Source organism: Miniopterus schreibersii (assembly GCF_964146895.1).
Source record: "Miniopterus schreibersii genome assembly, chromosome: 4".
In the NCBI taxonomy this organism is placed as follows: Eukaryota; Metazoa; Chordata; class Mammalia; order Chiroptera; family Miniopteridae; genus Miniopterus; species Miniopterus schreibersii.
In genome coordinates this window covers 82,586,770-82,595,348 of record NC_138105.1, presented here as the reverse complement: position 1 = coordinate 82,595,348, position 8,579 = coordinate 82,586,770, and the positions used below count along the sequence as shown (strand labels likewise).

General features: G+C 50.0%; 1 protein-coding gene across 6 annotated transcripts in view; it reads left to right on the top strand.

The window, feature by feature from the left end:
• The first annotated feature begins 305 nt into the window (after nucleotides 1-305).
• The window catches only part of TNIP1 (TNFAIP3 interacting protein 1), a 49,480-nt gene continuing 41,206 nt past the window's right edge, over nucleotides 306-8,579 (top strand). Inside the window, exon 1 of one of the 6 annotated variants that reach the window (XM_081136835.1) lies at nucleotides 306-381. The gene's annotated coding sequence lies outside the window, so the exon portion shown is untranslated. Of the gene's footprint in view, nucleotides 382-7,708; nucleotides 7,885-8,579 lie in introns of those variants that run through there. The other 5 variants (XM_081136837.1, XM_081136834.1, XM_081136836.1 and 2 more) reach the window with 5 other exon arrangements.

Sequence of the window (8,579 nt, the reverse complement as noted above, 5' to 3'; positions counted from 1 at the left end):
TGGGAGGTGGGGGGTGGGGGGGTGGGGAGGCCAGGTGGCCCCTGTCCTGTGCCAGCTGTCAGACCAGCCACAGAATTAGCAGGCTTTTAGCCCTTCCCCAGAACCTTCTCCTCTCCCTGGAATTCACAGCGAGCGGCAGCCAGGCTGGGAAGTGACAGGTGGGGACTGATAACGAAGGGGCCTGTGCTCTGCCAGGGGGTGGGAAGGGGCCTCTGCTGGGCCTTGTGTGGCTGCCTGGCTCCTCCATCGCGGGGAATTCCCCTCCTGCCTAAAAGTCAGCCCAGCCCAGCCCTCCTTCCTGCAGAAGCACAGCGAGCGGAGCAGCCGTCACAGGCCAGCAGCCCCCGCCGCACACACCCGGTCTTCTCCAGCCTTCTCCAGGTGAGTGACCAGCCTGGGGGCGGTGAGCCAGGCAGGACAGGGCAAAGGGCTCACTGCACAGGGGTGCTGGGCCCACCAGACCCTCCCACCTCTGGGCCACGAGCCACCGGCCTCCCACTTTCCTGCCAGCTGGGGTTGGCTGCCCGGCTCCACTCCCTCTCCCCCGACTCAGGGCTTGGGCTCTGGGCCTCTCTACCTGCTTGCCGGGCCCCACTCTCTTGCTTCTCTCCCCCCTTTTATTTCCTCTTTCTGCCCTCTTCTTCTAGCCAGGCCTTCTCAGACAGTCCTTTTTTCTAGTCCATAACTAGTTTTTCCAAAGGGAAGGAAAAGAAAGGTTTCTCTTCAGCCTATTCTTCCCCCAAGAAAGGGGAGTAGGTTCATAAGTGTGAACACAGATGTGTGTGTGTGTGTGAGTACGTGTGTCTATGTTTGCGAGTATGTGTGTCCGATCTATTGAGGTGTATATGTGTACGTCTGTGTGAGTGTGTAGGCATGTTTTGTGTTTGTATGTATGTGTCTGTGGGTGTCTGGGTCATGTGTGTGTGTGTGTGAGGGGAGTGTATAGGTGTGTGTCTGTGGGGGTATGGGTCATTATGTGTGTGGTTGTATGTGAGGGGAGTGTATAGGTATGTAGGGATGTTTGGGTCATTATGTGAGTGTGTGTCTGTGTGTGAGGGGTGTGTGTGGATGTGTTGGGAACTTTAGTGATCTAAAGCTAGACAGGAAGTGACCAGGTAGGAGTCCACCCCCACCTTCCTTGGGGACACGATGGGAGGCTGGCACCCTCTAACACTGGAGCAAGTGGATCTCTGGAGCACTTCCCAACCTGCTTTCCTCCTGGGCCAGCTGGACCTTTCTGTTTGAACCTTTAACAGAGAGCCCGAGGCACCAGGAGTGGGTGAAGGCATGACAGACAGTGGTGATGCGGCTCCTCTTTGATCGCAAACAGTCCAGATTTTCCAAAGCTGGTCAGAGGCCCAGCCCAGGGAAGTCCCTGGCTAGGAGTGGCAAGGAGTGGAGGCCAAGTCACTGACAATGGCTTCTGGGTGGGAGAAGCAGGAGGGGCCCTGGAAGAGGGAGCATGAGATGACATGGGGTGAGGCTGAAGGCAGATTGATTGCTCTCAGGGCCCTGCCAGGGCTTCCCAGGATTAGAAAATGCCCTGGTTCCCATGGGTCTGCCTCTCTCAGGGGCTGGGCTGGGCCTGGCTGACTGCTTCCCACTTCCAGGAGGATGACAAGGGGCAAGTTTGGATCTAAACCCAGATCTGCTTGACACCCTGACCTGGAGACAGGGAGGCCAGAGGGAGAGCAGCTGGAGCAGGGGAGGCCTGGGGCTCCTAGGAACTATGGGAGGGGCCTGGCAAGGCCACATAGGCTAGGAATGTCCCCCAGTGTCACTTTGCTCTTTCCTCTCCTCCAGTGGTGCCCTAGAAACCCTAGGTCCAGGGATTCGGGGGAAATAGTTGGGCTGGACAAAGAGAAAAACAGGAAAGACCTTCTAGGCCTGGCAGTTCCGAGAACACACTTTGTGATGTCTGGGGCAGGTTCCTCTAGGCCATGGGGTCCTCACCGGAAAGAGGAGCTAAACAGTCCCTGCCCGCTCTGTAGGGTTGGTCATCACAATTATCGCTGCTGCTTTTCGCTGATGCCAGGCCCTGTGGCATTTCACTTGCTCCACCTTGTGGGCTGGGCACTGTTCTGACCCTCATGTTATGGGTGAGGAAACAGACGGAGAACGGTCAGGAGGGGTAATCGCTGTGGCAGGGCTGTAATCTAGGCCCAGGTCTGTCTGCCTCCAGAGCTCATGCTCTAACCCTCACAGGACTTGCCTCTTGGAGGGAAGGGCAAGTGTGGGTATATGATACCCTGACCTGGAGACAGGGAGCCCAGAGGGAGAGCAGCTGGAGCAGGGGAGGCCTGGGGCTTCCAGGAACTATGGGTGCCATATGAACGTGCACAGTGAAGGCTCTCTTACTGGTTTTATCTATGCCCTCATTCAGTTATTTGGAATGTAGGTAGAGAGAATTAAAAATGTCTTCTTGCCTGGCTGGGCGTGTGTGGCTCAGCTGTTGAGATCCAGGAGATCGCAGTTTGATTCCTGGTCAGGGCACATGCAGGGTTGATCCCCAGTAAGGGGCACACAGGAAGCAGCTGATCAATGACTCTCTGTCATCATTGATGTTTCTCTCCCTCTCCCTTCCTCTCTCTGAAATCTATAAAGATATATTTAAAAAAAAGTCTTCTCAGACTGAGGGTGGGAAGCAGGGACCTCAGACTCTGCTCACTTATTTACTTGTTACCAAAAGACACAATTACCTAGTACAACTTTAGTCAACGTCACGTGCTTGACACACATTTCTCATTTAACTATCACTGAAATCTCTCTTACATACACACACACCCAACAGCAAAAAGCACCTAGAATCCAGGGGAGGGTTTTTACATTCCTGAGATGGCCTCAGGCTATGGACACGTGAGACTGGATCTAAGGACAGGACTCAGACCCACAATTGCTCTTTTTCTTGTTCATTGGCAGCTTGCCCTGAGTTTGACTGACCCCCTAGCCAAGGCCCTGGCTCACTAGTTCACGAAATGGCATGATACGCGTGCTTGTTTGCTTTGGAAGCCCCATTTCCCGTCAGTGAGGTGTGTGGAAATAGCACTGATCTGGAAGCAGGAGACTTAGGCTCTAATCCCAAGTACTAATCACAAACTTGTTGTAAGATCTCTGGCACATCCCTGCTTCTCAGTCCTTAGTGGCTTCATCCCTACAGGAAAAAGGCTGGATTTGATCCTTTCTAACAGCCCTTTAAAAGGACTGGCATTTTGAGTTCTATGTCTTGATAGCTGGCAAGGCTCCATAATATAATGCTTGAGACTGTTAAGAATTTAAGAGCCTGGATCTTCCTGCTCCAGTTACCTGTTGCTGTATACGACCTTGTCCAAGTCATCTAACAGCTCCAAGCCCTAGTTTCATCTGAGAAATGCGGATGATAGTGGTCCTAACCTCTGGGGTGGTTGGAAGACACATTCTGTAAAAGTGCAGGCCTAGCACATAGCAAATACTCCACAAACGTTACCTTTTAGTGTTTTAAATATGCAGCTTCTACTTCTCTTTAGGTGCTTGATTTAGAGCTCAATCAGTTATATTGGGGTATTTTTTTTTGTAGAAGTATACGATATTTTAAAGTTATTTTTTTATTATTGACAGTATTACAGATGTCTCCCATTCCCCCCCACTTTGGCCCCTTCCACCCAAGCCCCCGCCACACCCCAGGCCTTCACTAGACTATTGTCTGTGTCCATGGGTTATGCGTATATGCATATATGATGTTCTTTGGTTAATCTCTTCCCATCCCCCCAATCTCCCCTTTGAGATCCGTCAGTCTGTTCCATGCATCCATGCCTGTTTGTTTTGTTCGTCAGTTTATCTTGTTCATTAGATTCCATATATAGGTGAGATCATGTGATGTTTGTCTTTCTCTGACTAGCTTACTTTGCTTAGCATAATAATCTCCAGGTCCATCCATGTTGTTGCAAAAGGTAAGAGATCCTTTTTTTTTTTTTACAGCTGCGTAGTATTCCATGGTGTAAATGTCCCACAGCTTTTTTATCCACTCATCTACTGATGGGCACTTGGGCTGTTTCCAGATCTTAGTGACTGTAAATAATGCTGCTATGAACATAGGGGTACATATATTCTTTCTGATGGGTGTTTTAGGATTCTTAGGATATATTCCCAGAAATGGGATTGCGGGTCAAACGGCAGTTCCATTTTTAATTTTTTGAGGAACCTCCAAACTGCTTTCCATAGTGGCTGCACCAGTCTGCATTCCCATCAGCAGTGTATTAGGGCTCCCTTTTCTCCACACCCTCGCCAGCACTTGTTTGCTCACTTACTGATCATAGTTCTGGAAGGTGTGAGGTGATACCTCATTGTAGTTTTAATTTACATCTTTCTGATTAGTGACATTGAGCATTTTTTCATATGTCTCTTGGCCATCTGTATGTCCTCTTTGAAGAAGTCTCTATTCAGGTCCTTTGTCCATTTTTTTATTTGATTGTTTGTCTTCCTGGTGTTGAGTTGTATACATTCTTTATATATTTTGGAAATCAACCCCTTATCAGATGTATCATTGGCAAACATGTTCTCCCACACAGTGGGCTCCCTTTTCACTTTGATGATGGTTTCTTTTGCTGTGCAGATTTTTATTTTGATGTACTCCTCTTTGTTTATTTTTTCCTTTGTTTCTCTTGCCCGAGGAGATATATCAGTGAAAATACTACTACGTGAGATGTCTCAGATTTTACTGCCTATGTTTTCTTCTAGAATTTTTTGGTTTTGTGACTTACATTTAAGACTTTTATCCATTTTGAGTTTATTCTTGTGTATGGAGTAAGTTGGTGTTCTAGTTTAATTTTTTTTGCATGTACCTGTCCAATTTCCCAGCACCATTTATTGAAGAGACTGTCTTTACTCCATTGTACGCTCTTGCCTTCCTTGTCAAATATTAATTGACCATGATGGCATGGGTTGATTTCTGGGGTCTCTGTTCTGTTCCATTGATCTATATGCCTGTTCTTGTGCCAATACCAGGCTGTTTCGATTAAAATGGCTTTGCAGTATAGTTTGATATCTGGTATTGTGACCCTCCAACTTTGTTCTTCTTTGGGATATGTTATTCAGGTGTGGATTTAGGTCTGACTTTGGAACAGCATTGGTGGAGGTGGCGGAGGGAGTGGCAGAAAGGAGATTGGGAAGCTGTGTGGTTTAAAACAAAGCAAAATAAAACAGTGGCCTTTTGATTGTCCTCCCAGGTGGGGCTTTGCACAGGTGTTTGTTGTCACTCTGGAAAAACAAGAGGTTCCCAGGTGCCTGAGTCACTCAGCTCCCATTGTCAGGCCCGGCTTCCTGGCTTGGAAATCTTCTTCCAGATCTGGGGGGAGAAGGGGGGAGAAGGGAGAAATCTTCTTCCAGATATGGGAGGCTAGGGAACCTGTTTCCCACCCTGCCAGGTCCCCAGTCTAGGGTCCCATAGTGGGTGTGGATGGGGAGGCTGTGTTCCTGGGTTTAACTGTGATGTTCTATCCAATGCGTGCAATCCATGCCTATACCCACTATCATTTCTCAAATGCCTTCTGTGTGCCAAGCTTTGGGCTTTACTTGGATTATCTCATTTATCCTTAGGATCACCTGAAGGGTAGGTACAGTTATCATCTCTATATTCAGAGAGGAACTGAGGCTTAGAGAGGCCACCCAGGTAGTGGTTGAGTAGGGGTTAGGACCCCATTAATTAAATTCATAGCCTACATTCATAAGAGTGCTGAGTTTCTGTAAGACAGTAAGAAAAATCATGACATTGTAAAGGCAACATGGTGCAGTGAAAAGTGTACATATGCCGGGGAGCCCAGGTCCTGAGTTCCAACAATGGTTGCATCATTCAACGTGTGTGACCTTGAACAAGTCCTTTACTACATTGAGGCCTTGGTTTACCTACCTGTCAAATAAGGGATTATGATCAGTAGAGTAGTCTCCATGGCCTCTAACATGGTGGGGTGTCCTGAAGTCAAACCAAGACTTAAAAAGGGGTGGGTGGGTGGGGAGAGATTAACCTAAGAATTTATATGCATAACTCATGGACACAGTAGTGTGGTGAAGCCCTGGGGGGAGGGGTGCAGGGTAGAGGGGATCAATGGGGGGAAAGGGGACATTTGTAATATTTTCAACAATAAAAATACATTTTTAAAAAAAAATTTTTAAAAAAGGTTGGAAGAGGTGGGTGCGGTCATGCCTTTGAAGAGATGAGTTTTCTAGAACATTGTAATTGTTAAGAAAAATTATCCCAAAGTAGGAATATAGGCAAAAAGGTGAATATGTAACATTTTTATGTTATACTAGGGCATTGTCCAAAAAACCCACCTAGGAGTCATCTGGCATTTTGGGGAATGAAATTATTTTCCGAACTCTCTAAGTTCCATTAGACATTTTACAAAAACAGCCGAAATAGTTTGGAAACAAAATGCAAATAGTTGGAGACTTCACTTTTTAAAAAAAGTAAATTTCAGTATTCGTGAGAAGACCTGGGCTGGGATTAAGAAGACAGCATTCTAGGAAGAGGCCATTTGGGATGTACAAATGAAGAACAGGAAGAAAACCAGTTGGGGGGGTGGACCCAATGGGTAGAGTTGATGCCTGAGGGCTGCCATGTAGATTCTCATCTCCCTGCACCCTTCCCCTGGGTGACACTCAGTCGTGCTTTGGCGTTTGCATTCCTCAGCTCCCTCCCTTTCTTCAAAATCTGGGTATATGTGTGCTTATTTTCATAATTAAAATGAACTTGAATTAATATTGTTTTGAGAATTCGATAACACCTTTGAAGTAACTGAAGGGATCCCAGGATATCACAGAGCCTGAGAGTGCTTGTGTGTGTGTGTGTGTGTGTGTGTGTGCCCGTGGGCACAATCACAGTTGATTGACAGATTTCCCAATTTGTAAAATGAGGGCCTGTGTGAAATAGCTCCTCAAATCCTTTCGGAAATTAAAACTTACCCTCTTTAAAATAAAATGATGATATTAAAAAGAGAAAAAAAAAGTCTCCCTAACCAAATTACTGTTCCTTATGGATCTGGGAAATCCCATATCTGTTGGGGTGATCTGGCCCACCTAAGATGTACTACGTAGGCAGGGCAGGTGGCCAGCTCTGGATTTGTCCACCTGGGTTTGAATCTTGGTTCAGCCACTTACTAAAGCCATCTAACCTCTCTGTGCTTCGTATATTTATGGTAAAAAAAAAAAAAAAGGCAGGTGGTGGTGGTGTACAAAACCTGTCTCACTAGGGTGGCCGTGCATGCAAAGTGCTTACAATGTCCGGGGCAGTCAATGTTAGCAGTAACAGGAGGATTCCTGAAGGGCCCCCCCAGCTCGGAGTTTCTGGGCTCTGCTACGCGGTCCGGGAGCGCCCCGGACGGAGCTCTGGGGCCTGAGCTTTACTCCGGCCGAGCCCCAAATGCTTACGTGCCTTTCGGCAAGTTCCTTCCTGGCTCTGGCCCGGTGCCCCTCGGCCAGAGGAAGTTGTGGGGTGGTCTCTGCGGCTCGTCTCGGCTCTGAAACTTGGGCTTTCAAAGTGGCCGTAGCCTCATCCCCGACCACGAGGCGGGGAGGACTGGCAGGGGCTGGTGAGACCGGGGTAGCGGCGGGCCCGTGGGACGCGCCACCCGCCGCCGCTCCGCGGGCTCTGCGGCTGTTTACCTCGCTGGGCCCTACCCCGCGGCTGCGGTCCCGCCGGAGAACACGGCGCGATTGGACGACTGGCCTGTCAATCTCCGGGGACTTTCCCAGGGGTGGGGCAGCCCGGCCCCCGGCACTTCCTCGTCCCAGCCCCTTCCCAGGAGCTGGCGGAGTGCTGCGCGGCTGGAGCCTGGCCTGGGCCGCTACCCGGTCACTGGACGCGGGGCTGGACGCGGAGAGAGGGGCGCTGTCCCTCAAGGCCCTCCCCCTCAGGTAAGCCGGCCGGAGCAAGGGTGGAGGGAGAGGAAGGGAGCCTGCGACCCGGCGGGTCAGAGCCTCAGCGGTGACTTAGCGTCGAGTGGGAGGGCAGGCCCGGCCAGGTGGCCTGGCCTCCTCGGCTCCTGGGCTCTGGCCCGTGAGGTCCCCGGTTTCGGGGCGCCTCCTGGGGCGGCTGGGGGGTCCGGCTGTGTGGGGAATCCCTGCCCCTCGCGGAGGGTGGGTGCGCGTGCGCACTGCGTAGCCGAGCGCTTCTGGAAACGGTGCGCCGGCGAGTGCAGGGCTCGCGGGCGGCGGGTGCCGGCCGGCGGGAGGAGGGAGGTGCGAGCGTGAGTCTGTTTACAGTGCGGGAGACCCGCTTGGGAAACGGTGTGCGCAAGGAATGGAAAGGAAAGTAACACCTGTCGTGGGGCACTTTCCGAGCGCTGATCTAAACCCTTAACACGCATTAAACTCACTTAATTGTCACATTCCTCTTCAAAATGAGTAGTATTATTACCCCCATTTTGCTTCCAACCGAGGCATTTGGAGACTGGGGTCACACAGATAGGGGGTTGCAAAGTCAGGATTTGAAAGCTGGCGTTTGCTGCCAGAACCCCTGCTCTACTGTTCCTGTTGAACATATTTGCACAGTGTAGGAGACTACATTTGTGTGCATGTGCAGGGTAGCTGTAGTGAGTTTCTGGGAGTGA